The sequence below is a fragment of the Felis catus genome, chromosome B2 (assembly GCF_018350175.1).
Source record: "Felis catus isolate Fca126 chromosome B2, F.catus_Fca126_mat1.0, whole genome shotgun sequence".
NCBI lineage: Eukaryota > Metazoa > Chordata > Mammalia > Carnivora > Felidae > Felis > Felis catus.
The window spans coordinates 21,408,266-21,423,830 of NC_058372.1; the positions used below are offsets into that span (position 1 = coordinate 21,408,266).

General features: G+C 44.0%; 1 protein-coding gene across 7 annotated transcripts in view; it reads right to left on the minus strand.

The window, feature by feature from the left end:
- The window catches only part of RREB1 (ras responsive element binding protein 1), a 183,441-nt gene that overhangs the window by 97,205 nt on the left and 70,671 nt on the right, over positions 1-15,565 (minus strand). Inside the window, exon 1 of one of the 7 annotated variants that reach the window (XM_045057163.1) lies at positions 9,099-9,160. The exons of the other annotated variants lie outside the window; for them this stretch is intronic. The gene's annotated coding sequence lies outside the window, so the exon portion shown is untranslated. Of the gene's footprint in view, positions 1-9,098; positions 9,161-15,565 lie in introns of those variants that run through there. 7 annotated transcript variants of the gene reach the window in all.

Consider the following 15,565-nt stretch of genomic DNA (forward strand, 5'->3'; position numbering starts at 1 on the left):
TCAGCCATGCGTTTTTCCTAACTGAAATTTTTATTGAGATCATTGTGGATAGGCGTGCAATGCAGCTGTAAGAAAGAACACAGAGGACTCCTCTCTGTTCACGTTGCCCAGTCTCCCCCAATGGTCACCAGCCATGCTGTCTGAATTCTTCTGCTCATTTGCTGACATCTTTTCTTGCTGTCAATGCAGCTCCTTCTGATGGCTTGTCTCCACCCCGAGGCACCAACTTTGGCCTCTAATTTGTTGTTGACTTGAACAGGTGAAAAAATGGTAGGCAAGTGGTCAGGACCACATGCGCAGTAAGGATAAATGGTGTTAGAGTGCAGGCCTAGCTGATCCTCATGATTCAAGGGTAGGAGTGAGTGTTAGTACTAAGACTTCCTACACCTGCATGGCTTTGCGTACCCCATTCCAACACCCCCCCCTTGCAGCTTATTCTCTCTCACTCACATGCTGAATATTCTGGACTTAATGCCAAATAAGTGACCTCCACATAAGTGATATATTGCTTTTAAGTCCACTGGATACCAGCTAATTAATCAATTGCTATTTCCATATCGGCAATTGGTCCTCTGGCAGAACCTGTGTCTTACTCTGAACATGATCTACCAGGTGCTGCTAAAAGTTTGAAGTAAATACACATAGCCTTCAAAAAATTACCATTTTTTTTTTCTGGACTCACCGATCTTTTTAAGGAAGTTTTCATTTACTGGTCATTTGTACTACTTGGTACAATTCAATTACAGAAGTTAAAGGAATAAAGTTCTAAAAAAGATATGATAAAGAGCATAATGAATGCGCTTAAGAGACTTCAGTCAATAAGAAAACTGTCTCTTTATTCTTCTACTGCATTAGGAGCTTCTCAAACAAAGAGGCTTGATGGAGACAGACAGAAAGGGGCTTATCAGCTTAGGAAATGCAAAGGATGGTACAATTAACTGTCACACACTCAGATATAATTCACTGTGATGAGGCCAATGAGAGAAAACAAGGCAAAGAAAAGTGCCCATCCTGTCTTTTTGCGTGTAATAATACCCAAACATCCCAGCATTGCAAAACACCTTTTCTTCAAGGGTTATCTATACACGGGGCCTGAGAAGAAAAGCAATAGCCTTTGGAGGGAGGGGGGAAGGAAGGAAAAGAAAATAAGAGGAGGAAAAGGAAGAGGTCTCTTATCTGAGCCACAAATGCCCCCCACCACTCACTCCAACAAACAGAAGGGCTATATCCTACAGGTATTCCAAGGGTGGGAGTGGGAGGAGGGGCGGGGGGGGGGGCCACCCAACTACGTTAACTATGTTTCTTTCTTAGTCCTGTGTCCTCTCTGCTCCATGGACCCAGCCCTGCCAAGGGGAAAAGGGCTGTCATGCCCTGCCCCGGCAATCATGGCAATCTGAAGGTGAAGTGCTGTAAACACACGAGGGCAGCTCAAGGAGGATCTGGACAGGAAAAAGGAGTTCACAAAGCACCTTCTCAACTGGCTGCCAGGGACATATCACAGGAGAGAGCTCCCCTCTCAGTGTTAAAAGATGCTCCAAAAACCAAACAGTTGAAGACAGACGGCGACCATAAAACAGAAAACGTGTATGGTGTTAAAGATACTAAGAAAAGCAAGGTTCTTGTTCAAAACCAGATGTACAAGGAGAATTCGGTTTCTCCTCACGTGACAATATAGTTGCTTTAGTTTTCAGAGTGCCAGACACACTCGGATCAGAAACATGTTTCAAATGGTACGAAGAAGGGGGGGGGGCAGCAGGGGGGGGGGGGCGAGGGGAAACCACCCCTCCTCCTCCCCCCTCCAAAAACTTAAAAAAGCCATGACAACACCAGAAATAGCCTGAGCCTGCTTCTAAGCGCCCGAGGATCTGTGCATTAGGAGAGGTTCCCCCGTGATGTGTGTTATAGTGAGCTCAAGCATGACTATATATGGTATGTTTACGGAGGGATTAGATACAAACACCATGCAGAACTTATATCAGGCCAGAATTGAGCTTTAAAGAGCTCGGCCTCTCTGCATTTATGGCCACAAGTATCCCATCCCCTACGTCCTCGGACTTCAGATGCTTGGAGAAGCAGTGTCTCATGACTTCCAGGCACTCAGAGCACAGGACTCTTCCACACTGACCTCCAAGTCTCCACCCCGACCTCCTCCCCCGCCCCTCCCCAGCCCCCCTGGCCCCCCAAGGGCCGCCCACCCCACAGTCCCACAGAGGCATAAATACGCGCAGAAGAATGTCTCTGCTGAATGGGGCCTATGTTACATGGCGAAGGGCACAGACAAGCGCGCCATCGATTTCTCAAGAAACAGCTGGCATGGCTGAGGCCTCTCCCACAGGCTCCTCATCTCCACAAAGTATTTTCATCACATCAAATGTTCTGCCCTGGAGAGGGAGAGCCAGACGCTGAAGGGGGGGCAGGCGGAGTAGGGGATAATCTGAAGATGTTTTAAAGTCCTGGGAGAGGAAAGGGAGAACAGGGGAGGAAGGAGGGAGAGAGAGAGAGAAAGAGAGAGAGAGAGAGAGAGAGAGAGAGAGAGAGAGAGAGAGAGAAAGAGAAAGAAGGAAACAGGGAGGGAGGGAGAGAGGGAGGAGGAGGGAGAGAAGGAGGAGGAGGGAGAGAAGGAGGAGGAGGGAGAGAAGGAGGAGGAGGGAGAGAAGGAGGAGGAGGGAGAGAAGGAGGAGGAGGGAGAGAAGGAGGAGGAGGGAGAGGGAGGAGGAAGGAGAGGGAGAGAGGGAGAGAGGGAGAGAGGGAGGGAGGGAGGGAGGGAGGGAGAGAGGGAGAGAGGGAGGGAGGGAGGGAGGGAGGGAGGGAGGGAGAGAGAGAGAGAGAGAGAGAGAGAGAGAGAGAGAGAGAGAGAGAGAGGGGAAGGCTTCATCACTGGCTTTAACAGTCTTGCCCAACCTGTTCTGCGGTATGTTCTGTTAACTCCTTTCTGGCAAATGGATGCAAACAGCAACCCCTTTCTTTCCTCTTCTCTTCCCCACAGCCATACTGCAATTTAAGGCAGACTTGTAGAGAAAAGTCCTGAAGAAAAAGGCTAAAGTCATTACTGACTGAAGCCCATAACTTTTAATCATATGGTGTGATACCTTCACTACCAGCTCCCTGGGCTGTCATCTCCCTGGATACTGCCAACTTCCCAGCCCTCTCTACCTCCTACCTCTCCTCCTCCCCTAAAAAATACAAAAATTGAGGCTAGGTCCTTCACAATACATAAAAGGAGGTTAGGGTGAGCTAGGCCCAGTTTTCATGTACCTGAACAAAGCATTGTGTAAGAAGGAAGCATCACCTTGTTGGTTTTTTTTCTTCTTGGTTTTGTTTTCTGATTTTTTGGTTTTTGGGGTTTTTTTTTGTTTGTTTTTTTTTTTTTTTTGCTTGACATTAGGCATTTACAGGGTTAACAGACAACCTGCAGACCAGAAATTTACCTGCTTAGCAACAGAAGCATCAACTAAGCCACACTGGTTGTTTTGACACAGGAAAAGCAGTTTCTACCTGGTGAAAATAGCTGGTGATGTTTCAATTGGCATTTGAAGCAACACACATATTAATCACATGAGAAGAGCAGTCAAGAAACTATGGTAAGGGAGAAAAGTCCAATGAGAGTTTACCCAGCTTAAAGGTGCAGATCAAAACCAAGCTTGAAAATTGCAGGACCACGTACAGAAAGTGCTCTAAAAGTTAACAGCAGACTCAGGGTTGAGAAAACTGTTCTTGGAAGCAGTAAAACCCAGGCTCACTTTCCCAGGGAACTTGTAACTGCTTAGTTTTTACATCAACCAAGACTGTAAGGACTCTTCAGGCGCTGGACTTATTAATCTTCACAAAGAAATAGATCTCCCACCCCCTCCACCCCCAAATAGTGAGATGAAAAGGAAAACATCAATCTCACAAAAGAATACACCTTTTCCTTTTAAAATGTTTGCACGTCTCAATTTTAACAAAAACAAATACAACCCTGGGCCTCCATGACAACTTTGAATGACAACAACTAAATACATTCCTGTACTTTATAAAATTCAAACTATGGAAAGCTTCTTCATTTTTAGCAAATGACTGTTTCATGTTTGGAAGCTCCAGGATGCAGAAGCTTGTAGAGCTGGTTGCTCTAAGATGTTTGCTGTTTTAACAGAAATTTGTCTCCTTAGCCACAGCAGGGCCTTAAAGCAGTCAGAAGTAACAATTTGGCCCAGTTGTTGAATACGTAAAACATAGCAAAAAAATAAGTCAATACATGCTTTTAATGAAAAGACAATTAAATAAAATATAAAGAAGGCATAATGTCAATGTATGCATATACACAGAATAACACATATGTATAATTAATTACAGGCAAAAGAATGTATATTTAAGAGAAACAAAACAGAAGTGAAAATCTTTAACCTTAATGGTATCATTTTCGGATGGGACCCTGTTTCAAAAGAAGAAAAGAATGATAAACAGTCATTTGTAAGGATAATATTCAAAGACTCTAAAAACCAAGTGTTAAAGAGTTTGGTTTTGACAACTCTTAAATTCCAAACTGAAGACAATACCTGATGACAAAGAAATTGTGTGTAAAGCTTAAAAGGAAATATAATAATCTAGGAAAATCCAAAACATTCTAACAAACACCAATGCAATTTACAATAAAATTTCAAAGTGACACGGTTCTTTGAGATTATTTTTTAAAAAGCATAAATGCGAACCCAAGCCACAAAAATAACCTCTTTCTTTAATAAAGTAAAATATTTTCCCTTATTCGGAACCCCCATCTATACTCACAGTCTGAGCAAATTAAACCTACTTTCTGAAACTTACATTTGAAAAATGTAAGTTGGGTCAAAGAAACTGTAACCGTGGACAAGATGGTGGTATTTAAAGCAAAAATCTGGCTTAGGCAGGAAAAAAAAAAAAAAAGGAAAGAAAAGGGGGAGAGAAAGGCCACAGTGATGCACTGATGGCGGGCAGAGTGGGCTGCAAGGCCAGTTGTATCTAACAGTTGTGCCCGCAACAAATGGTGCATTCATGAACTGCGTAAGCAGAGGCTGTTCAGAGGCTGTAAAGTCTGCACACGAAATGATGAGCGGCCGACTTTCCTGTTGTTCCACAGTTAAAAGACTAAAAAAAGGACTGAATTCAGTTAGAGGCACAGGCTGTCGCCTGTGGCAAAATGGTGAGCAAGACGGTCTAGATAAAAAGGCTCCAAGTACCATTTATTCGCTTCTCAAAAGAGCTGGGCCTAATGATAATTGAGTAAACACCTCTACGTAAAATAATCTCTAAGAGCTGGGGCAGGGGAGGCAGGGTAGAAACCAGAACATCCATCCATCCAGCCAGCCATCCATCCATCCATCCATCTCCCCCCACCCCCATTTTTAAAGAAAATATTCAGCCTCTCCAAAATCCACAGCCTCAGACCAAGGGATTACGTGTCCATAGTCTATTACCTGTGACATAACCTCTCCATGGCCTAACAAAAGAAACATCTGGTACCAGCTACTCAGCATCCCTGATAATTGTCATTGTGCCAAGTTCTTTAAAAAATTAATTAGTAGCATTTACACCTGCCAGTGCAGACAGCCTATCAGGGTTCTAGCACAGGTACCACAATACCTGCCTTCATAGAAAACTCAGGGCTGCAAGAAGCAAGCATTAGATGGGAGAATTTCAAGGTTTATATATCACTTCTTATTTTTATTTATTTTTAAAATTCTCAGTGGCTCAAAAGTATTCATTTGTCTCATCAGACATAAATATAAAAGTAACCCGTTTATAAATACAGCTTTGAATGCTAATTATTAGGGGTATTCATTAGAATCACCTGGGAAGCTTTTCAGAAGGATAAGTCCCAGCCTCACAACATGTTTTGGAGTGGGCCCTGACATGTGCCTTAAGGAAAAGTTCTCCCCTCACCCCCAGTAGAAGAATCACTGTTTTGGATGCTGCCACCCAGTGAAAAGGGAGCACATCAAGGCAGCACACCAAAAATGAGACAAGTGACAAAGTGGAGAGACTGTGCCAGGTGAGTCACTAGGTACTATGTTGCTCATGGAGTGAGGGCAATGGTGCCCTGGTGCAGTGAGCTGGCCACTTCAGGTTTTGCCCAGCCCTGTGACACAGACGAACCGGCAGGAGCCATGTGCCTCATCCACTTTGCCAGCTCAGGGCACACTCAGCAGGGCACGGTGGCAGGTGGCCTTCAGTCATCAGAAGTAAGGCTGACTGTCACCAAACCACCTGTTGTCCTCGGTGGTCATGCACTTAAAAGTACAGAACATCAAGAAACTGCATCCCAGCTGCATGTGTTCCTTATCATCATCAACACACTGATTATGAAGGGAGAATGAGACAGACGCACCTCACTTTCAGGAGGGGCCCCGCACTGCTGGGAAGTAACTGAGTCTTAAAACCTGAAGCCACTTGAGGCCTGTTTGCTTGTATTCTGTCCCACCACCCCACTCTCAGAAGGCGGGTCACACTGGAAAGGAGAAAACAGATGCCCAACACTCAGTGGAAAAGGACCAGGAGCCGTCCTGTTTCCAAGCTCAGCGAACCCGAACCGACTGCTGCCACTCTCCCCTCTCCTGTCTCATGGAGCTCCTTCTCCCAGATCCTGGTCTGCTGCCTATAATGCCTGCACCATTCTGCTATGTAAAAAACAGTCTACATATATTTTCTAGCTACATGCTGCTTTCACTGAAAAACTGCCATCAGGTAAACCAAATGTGTTAACGTGGACTTGTTCTGGGAAATCAGTACAAAATACAAGTGGGCAAGCTCACGCCTATGCAAAACTTCTGAAAATCCGAGAAAGTGATCACAGACTAAACGGCCTCAAATTAGCAAAAAAAAAAAAAGGGGGGGGAGGGGGACAGGACTTCGCACGGAGCGCACGCACTTTCTAATCTCTTCCTAAGAATTCACTTTTCAAAAACGAGCTCAATTACTAAACGGGCCCTTTGAAGATTTCTGGTTGTTCATTAAATTGCTGCTCGGCCGTCGCGGGCCGAGGAGAGCACGTCAAGGTCTTCTTGGAAGGGAGGCTGGCACCGCCCACCGGGAAGGCCGGCCCGAGCCCCGCCCCCGCCGGCCGACGGAGCGACCAATCCGCGCCCGCCGCCCTGACTGACGGCCCCGCTGCCCGCTCACCGGGCAGCCCAGCGCGGGCGCTGAGGTGGGGCGGGCGGCCCGAGAGGGCCCGGGCTGGAGCCGCGCCTCCGCCAGGTCACCCCCGCCAGCCCCCCGTCCGCTTCCCACTGGCGGCCCTCGGCGGGGAGGGGCGAGTCCCCCGGGACAACGGCGCACACGCTTCCAGCCGTGCGAACACACTTGTGCTTCGACGGCTTCCCCAGCGCACAAAGGCTGGTCCGCCGAGGGAAGGGGCGGCGTGCCCAGGCCGCCTTCCGCCCGCGCGTCCTCCCAGGCCCCTCCCCGGCCCCCAGCCGGCCGCCCACCCGCAAGCCCGCAGCGGCAGCGCAGGCGACACCCAGCCGCACAGTCTGGAGTCTGCAGCCCGCGGGGGGACGCGAGCCTGAGGGATGGCTCGGGTGTTCTCCCCGCAGCCCCCTGTCGTGCACAGGGCTCTGCCGTTGTGGTCGGAGCAGCCGCAGGGATGACTGTGCAACGAGGGAGCCGGACACGACACCGACACCCGGGGGGGGGGGGGGCAAGCTTTATTTGACTGCTTCCACACACTGCACTGAATTGAGGGGCAAGAAAGACGACAATATTTATTGCCAGTAATTCTAAAGACATGCATCTCCTTTAGAAAAAGCACAAGTCACGTTCCTGGTTTTGAAAAGGCTACAGAGGCGAAAGTTTTACAGTATTACATGATTTCTGAAAAGAGTATGTGTAGTCTCTATTTGGCCATATTTCATTCTAGCACTTGGTTTATGACTTAACATGTTAACCCCTAGAACCAAACTGGTTATCTAAGGGCAATCAATCCCAAATAATCTTTGAGAGAGTAAAAAAGACACCCCTATAAAATCGAAAGAGATCGTCAGAATCGCCGTGATAAATGTTACAGTACTTCTCTGCTGGGACCTTGAAACACTTTCATTCTAGAAGGCAGCCCTGACAAAAGCCGAGATTTTTTTTCCCCCTTTTTCTTTTATTAAAGTAAAAACAATTTTAAAATCACTTGCCTGCCAGTCAGAGGGAGCATCTGAAGAAATCAGTTTTAACTAGCACATGGAAATGCTAGGCAAAGTAGCCTTGTCTTAGGCTCACGTAACTCGAGAGGCTATTTAAAATGTGAAACTGGATGTCTTCTCCCTAAATTCTCAATAATTTCTAAAAACTCAACATCCATGTGACCTTGGACTCTCTCATTTTCATCTGTCTCTTGCAGTGCACTCTCTTTGCTAACCATTCAGCACACTGCAAGCCCTGATAAAAGTAGTTAATGTTTACTGAAACCTGTGCATGAACTGTACTAAACCCGATAGGAGTGAAAAGGCAAAGTTCTGTTAACAGCATCCATGTACAATAAAACAAAAAGAGGGGGTGGGGGACCAAGAAGGGAGGAATAATTTTTTTTTTCCTTCTGATTTGAACTTAAAATTTCTCACTGATGAATAAGTCAATTATATACCACCAAAGATGCTTTTAATCTGTTACCTTTTGGGAAAATCTTGGACACAAATAAACTTCAACTATTTAACCATTTTCTCAGTGTTTCTTTCCAGAACTTAAAACTGAAACCAACCTTTTAGATCTCATATTCTCTTACTTGTTTTTGAAGGCCTAACTACCTACCTGATCCACAACCAGGTTTCCTTATACTCTTATTCATCTAAAGAGCTGTTTACAGATGGCAGCTGAAGAACTATTTCATGCAAACACAAATTTAACATCTCAATGGTTATCATCTAAAATATTTTTTCTTCCCTTGACTCTTCACTTTTTCAAATGTAAAAATAGTTCACTTCACTGTGGTCTAATCAGATCTTGAATTCTAACATTTCTTACCATTACATTCATTCTAAGTACAGAGTTAAATATCAGAACTTACTGATCTTTTTCACTTACTGATAATCTGTCTTTTTCTCACATTTTCACATGATCCCTTTTTCTCCCATTTACTCAGTTAAAAGAGTATTTCAACTTACACACATACACACACAGACCGTATCCAGAACAGGATGCTCTCAGGTGTTTAAAGCCAACTTTCTCTCTCCCCCATCCCCCCCCCTCCCGGCTTAAAGGGCAGCAATAGAACCAGTCACCTTGGAAACAAACATCACCCAGTGTTTGCAGAACAAACAATGGTACCTTTTCAGCCAGTACCAGGCAGGCAGGCCAAGGGGCAGCCGAGCAATTCTGGGCCGGACAGGAGTGTTAACATATTGCATTCATTCAGTGCACGAAAAAGTAGTTCAGTACTGAAAATGAAGTGCTCTCAAACGTGTGAACATTTGGCTAGAAACCATAGACAAAGCAAGTAAGGTTTAAAGTCAAATAAGGCTACCCCTAGTTAGAAAAAAAAAAATCTTTTCATTATTTTTGGAATTGTTTTACATAGCTCATGAATAAGGTAAACTAAACTCCTGTCACTGAGAATTACCTTCTCCAGCAACCAGGAAGAAGCTGCTTAAAATCTTTTCAAAGAGCACGTTTCATCTAATCATTCCTACAAAAACCACCCTTTTCATATGCCACCATATATTGGTTTTCAAAACATCTATTACTTGGCACTTTAACCCACAAACTAATTTCTAGTACTGGCTCAGATCTGACTGTGCGCTAGAAAATTAAATGTCTTCTTAAATACAGTGCCAAACAGATAAATAAATCTGTAAGGGCCCCTGGATAACTTTTTGACCTTGGATAACAGCAATGACTAAACTTTCACTTACTGAAGATTTACAAAAGCTAATCATTTGGGTAGCTGAAGTCTGAGAGGGAGAGTCTGTTACAGTTTTTAAAAAGCTCCACAGCACAGTTAACATCCACAACAAAAAATACACAAGTGTTCCTCAGATCCTCCAGAATGAAAATTTTTAAGTGTTAAAGTAACAGTTTCCTCCTTATTCTGGGTGTGTGCCGGAGTTTTCCTTCCCACCAATTAAGAGAGGAGGCTGGGCCCAACTGAATTCTTTGGACAGGAGTTTGATGTCAGTTAAATACCGCAGTAACTGGCATTTTCTATCACCTCCAGACGAAGGGACAAATGCCTAATTAACATGGACCAACATGCAGCTTAAACTGGAAAAGTGCCTGTCCTTTTTCTTTCTTTTCTTTTTTCTCTGAGATTTAGGTCTTTAACATCCTTGAGTTAAAGCGCACAAAGGGTGTCTAATGCCATCTGACTGAGGTGTAAAAGTCTAATTAACTAATGCTTTTTTTGCGGCGACAGTAAATCAGCGAACATTATTAATCTTCCTGACTGGGCCTGAGTGTGTGAAGAGGGCTTTTGAAAGGGAACTAAACAGTGATACTGGGTGCCCTTGAAAACGAAAAGGAACCCTGCAAAGTGACGACTGATAATCCTAAAAACTACCGAGAAATACTTTAAAATACCACCGCTGGGCGCAGCACTAGGCCCTGTGCTCTCAAAACCATAAGGCTGTGGCTCCCGGGGCCGGAGAGGAAGAGGAGGAGCCAGGCCGGCAGCTGAGAGCAGCTCTGCTCTCCCTTCCTCTCCTTCCAGTATCACGCAGGCACCCTGGGAGGGCAGAACCCGAACCCTCCACTCCTGCATCTGATTCTGCACCTTTGCAAGTAATTTTTTTTTTTTTTTTCTTTTAGTAGAACAAGCGAAAAGTATTACCCGGAATCGTCGGGGCAAGTGACTCCCACAGTTTGGCTAGTTTCAATCAATTCATACAACAATCCAAGCATCTGGCTTCTTGGTTTTACTGCTTGTTCGACACCAAAAAAAAAAAAAAAAAAAACAATCAAAAAACAAACAGAAAACACACATGCACATCATACTCACATCAGAAAAGCATAGATTTATCGAATGCATTCACTGAATGCCAAAATGTGAAGAGAGAAAGCCAAGAGCCAGACAAGGAACTTCTGCACCACGGCCTGCTTGGCCCGGTCTGCAAGGATGGTAACTGTTGTCAGCCCCTCCACCCTCTGCTCTGGATTCCAACTCGTTGTCCCCCCAGCCACGCACCCCATTCCAGAAGGCAAGGCCCTGAGGAAGGGACTTTCTCAGTCCCACCCTGCCCCTGCCTCATCCTGGGCCTTCCCAGAAAGCTGGGGCCCCAGGCTGAGCGTGGAGAGCCAGCACTAGGCTTTGGGGAAGGAACTCCCAGGGCTGTGCCACTCCCGTCTCCACATCCAGAGGAGTGGCAAGGTCCAGGGCAATGACCCCAGCTGCATGCAGCTTCCTCCATCTTCTCAGAGACATCTCGGAGGGGCAGAGTTGGGAAAGGAAGTGAAAGGAGGACCAGGTGCCACGGTGGCTTGATCTTTCCCCATCCTTAGTATTTCTATCAAGTTTCTGTTTCACTGCCCCTCATCTAAGGGGTATGGGAACCTTTTTAATGAAATTCTGCGGGAAACGCAACAGGTTTGATTAATGACGTGTTTCTGCAAGCCACCTGATAATAAAGCACCCTTGAAACATCAGGTTCAGAACTCAAACCATTTTGAATAAAGATATTTATGTTTTGTTTATAGATTTAAAGGTTTTTGAAGACTGCTCTTCATTACTTGATACACTGTTATGCCCCCAAAATCATCTTTTCTCCTGTTCAAAAAGTAAGGTAGGTTCAGAGAAACTTTTACTTATGTATTCTAAACCGACAATGCATCTGTAACCCCTCCAATAACATCTCTTACAAAAAACTTAGTGAGCTACTATGAATTATCTCCATATTGCCAAGTCACTGAAACCTGAAGCAAGCTACAGATGGGGAGAAAAACCCCAGCTGACTGAACAGTTCTTCAAAATAAACTCAGCTGAAATCTTAAGATAGAACTCATTTCTATTTTTTTTTTTAAAGATAATTACTAACATCTATAAAACAAAGATGAAAGAAGGTGCAGATGGAGTCCCCTTTCCAATCAAACCTCTCTTAGACTCAGAACTGCAAAATTGCCTTGGAATTCTTGAAATTGTATTTGGAGGGTTTCTTGCCTGGAAACCTTTGTGAGGTCAGTGTTCATCAGAAGCAAGCACCGCCTGTGATGTGCACTGGGAAAGTCTCACCGCAGCTGTGGGCATCAGGCAGGGGAGGCACTGGTTCCACTGTGCAGACAGCAGTGGCCCTGTAACTCACAGTTCAGGTGACTCTAGTCACAGGCCACCTCTTTCACCAAGTCCGCTTAGTGAAAATAATTCTTCCTGTCTCCTTTAGGAAAAATCCAGTTTTATTTATTTATTTTTTTCAGAAAATCCAAACAACACGGTCTTTTCTGGGTAGTAGCTTCCCCAACCCTGCTCTTTCCCAGGCTCAGCTGATACATGCTTACTGTGTGCCCTCTTTTGCTTGCTAAGACACTCTTGAAGGTTCACTGGAGCAAGCAACTTGAAAAGGCTATGTAAGTTTGAAATAAAGATTACATGCAACATTTTTTTGAATTTGCACAGATACCACATACCATGTAAACAGAATACCTGCTCCCAGCCTTAACTAATCAGAAAACCAGAGGGATGCTTTTCCTTCATATTATACAGCTGACATCAGAAATGAGGTGGCTAAGTCTCCTACCCCCATCTGGGTGGTTAAGCAGTGTAAGGATTTTGTTGTCAGAGCCCAAGAGTAGTGTTGTGTTGTTTGTTTGTTTATTTACTGAGAGAGGGGGGAGGGCAGAGGCAGAGCGAGAATCCCAAGCAGGCTCCACACTATCAGCGCAGAGCTTGATATGGGGCTCAATCTCACAAACTGACATCATGACCTGAGCCAAAATCAAGAGTGGGATGCTTAGCTGACTGAGCCACTCAGGCATCCCTAAGAATAGTGTTTTAAGAGGTATCACTACTGAATAATTACTAAGTCACTAACACCCTCATTTTAAAGAGAAGAAAATAGAACCTCAGGTGCATGGTTTTTGAGGAAGGTCTCACTTCACTGGCAGGTCCTCTGGCTGCTGCTCTGCCTTAAAGAATACTTAGAAATAAAGGATAAATAGATAAATAAAGGATACTTAGAAATTCCCTAGTTTTATGGTATTTATCCTTGATATGGAAGGACAATAGTGTCTAGCCTCACAAAAGCTTTTCTGTTTACTTCTACTGATTAAAAAGAGAAAACACTGCCTGGGAGCATCATTAAATCACCTCCTAAGAATATGATAATGGAAAGAGATTCTGCCCATTTTACAGATGGAAAAACCAAGGTGCAAGGTGCAGTATCTTTCCATTAACCATAATCAAGGCTGGGCTGGGTTTAGAACCTGACTAGTCACCTAGCCTGCAAATCCAGCCCTCTCTCTAACAGATCATATGAAATTAATCAGAAGGGCCAAGGGAGATATGCCATTAAGGTCTGTTGAAGTGTTTCTGATTCAGTTTACTTCTCCAACATTTCTTCCTTTGAAATAATGAGGAGCAGGTTGGGTGGGCACCTCTGGAAGCTTCAGTAGTGAGCAGATGGAACAGAATGCATCCTCCTAACCTGTCATATAAAGGCCTTCAGATCTTGCACCTGCACAGCTGTTCCTGGAGTTCGAGCATCTCATTTGCCCTCTAGAACTGATCTAATCTTATTTTCCTAACATTCGACCTCAGAATTCTTCATATGTAGGATCCATTTTCCTCTAGGGCAGATGCCCCAGGGAGCTAGTTCAGGGGGTCCACTCATTCATACGCTCATCAAGCATCTACAAACCAAGTAAACCATACACATCCACATATATGTACTGTTACTTGGCAAGAGTGTGAAGATGCTCTTGTAATAAACTAATTCCATGAAATGTGTTATTTTAAAGAATTTTTCGTCAGAGACTGCCAATAGAATCTATAATTGAAATTGTGCTTACTCTAGAAAAAGTTTTTCCATTACAATAGGTCCTTATATTGGGAAAAATTGGGAGTAACTGCTCTAAAATGTCCAAATAACATGACATTAATTGAAGCAAAATACCCAATTAAAAACACAACCACAGGTAAACTACATATCACATTGTATGTAACATGCACAACACAGTGTCATACATCAGATGGGAAACTTCTCAAGACAGTCTGGCCCTCTGGAAGGACTTTTTGAACTGCTCAATTTGCTTTTCATCAGTGACTGATTGGTTTAGAGTAATAAGATGACAGATCATATGCTAATCAAAAAATAAATATATTGTTTCAGTGTTTTCCTCTTTAGAATAATCAATCTCTGATTAACTTTAATAATTTACAGTAAAAATTTTAATCCTCGATTGGCTTCATTTAACCTAGGAAAATACCCCTCCTCCCTTCACATGATGAATGCCCAGGGAATGCAAAATAATGAAAGCATTATCCTATGGCCCTCTCCTCTAAATTATGCCACATCCAAGTAATGTGATTTTCATGTTAAAGAACATTTAAATACATCAGCAGATACTTATCATATCACATTAAATTTTTAACAGATTTGGTATAAAGGCGTGTACAAAAATGGGCTTTTTAATTGTCTACAAATGTAATGAATCCCATTTTAGTAGTAGGTTATGTTTTCACATAAGACCATCTAGAAGAACACACACTAAAAGTTACTTCAGACTCACGAAAGGAAATTTTACTTTGTGCTTTATTAGCTTTTTTTCCCTTTTTGTTCATTTAGAATTTCCTATGGTGAGAATGAGTTTAAAAATGCAATGAAATAACAAAATCCTAATGGGGGAAAAACAAGTTTGTAGACTTGGGAATATTTCCTTTGCAATCCAAGGGACAGGATGACAGGGGGTGATGTCTCTCATACTCCCTCGTATTATTTCCAGTAAATATGAACATTTTATAATGAGAAATGTTCACATAGTACTGTGATTCTGATTTACTGGCTCTTGATAGGATCTACTCACTAACATCCTCAGCAGGAATGCGGGGGCTCCTGCAGAGGGTTCGGACAAGCCCACGGAGGACAAATCTCTGGCTGTCTGGACTTGGCAGGGCGGCTGTCGCTGAAGAGAGCCTAACCTGCAAGACCAAGTCCTACCCCACCCTCCCCGCCAGCCTGTATCTCTCTAGGCCTCAGGTTCCTCACCTGTAAATTAAGGGGTTCTAAGGAACAACCGGACAGTGATCCCTCAGGCCCTTCTGGGAGAATATTCCGACTAGAAACAAAGCAGACGCAAAATATAATTTAATCAAATCTTGCTCGTTGCAGCCATTCGCCTGGGGTAGATTTAAACTGATTTCACCAATGTTATTACTTGTTATGGCTTGACGGAGAGTACAGCACAAATAGGGACATTCGATTAATAAAATTAAAAGTTTTCAGTGGCTAGCAAATTTTCAGCTTTGCTGATTTGTAGGTCAACCCTGCCCCAAATGAAGCCACCTGCAGACGAGAGATTTGAAACACAGCAAAAGCAATGCCACTCATCCAAGCTTTATGCTGTGCCAGACACTGGGTAAGTATTTATAGTGTTTTATATCATGCCCTACAATCCCATGACATAGATCTGATTACTCCCTACATTTTAC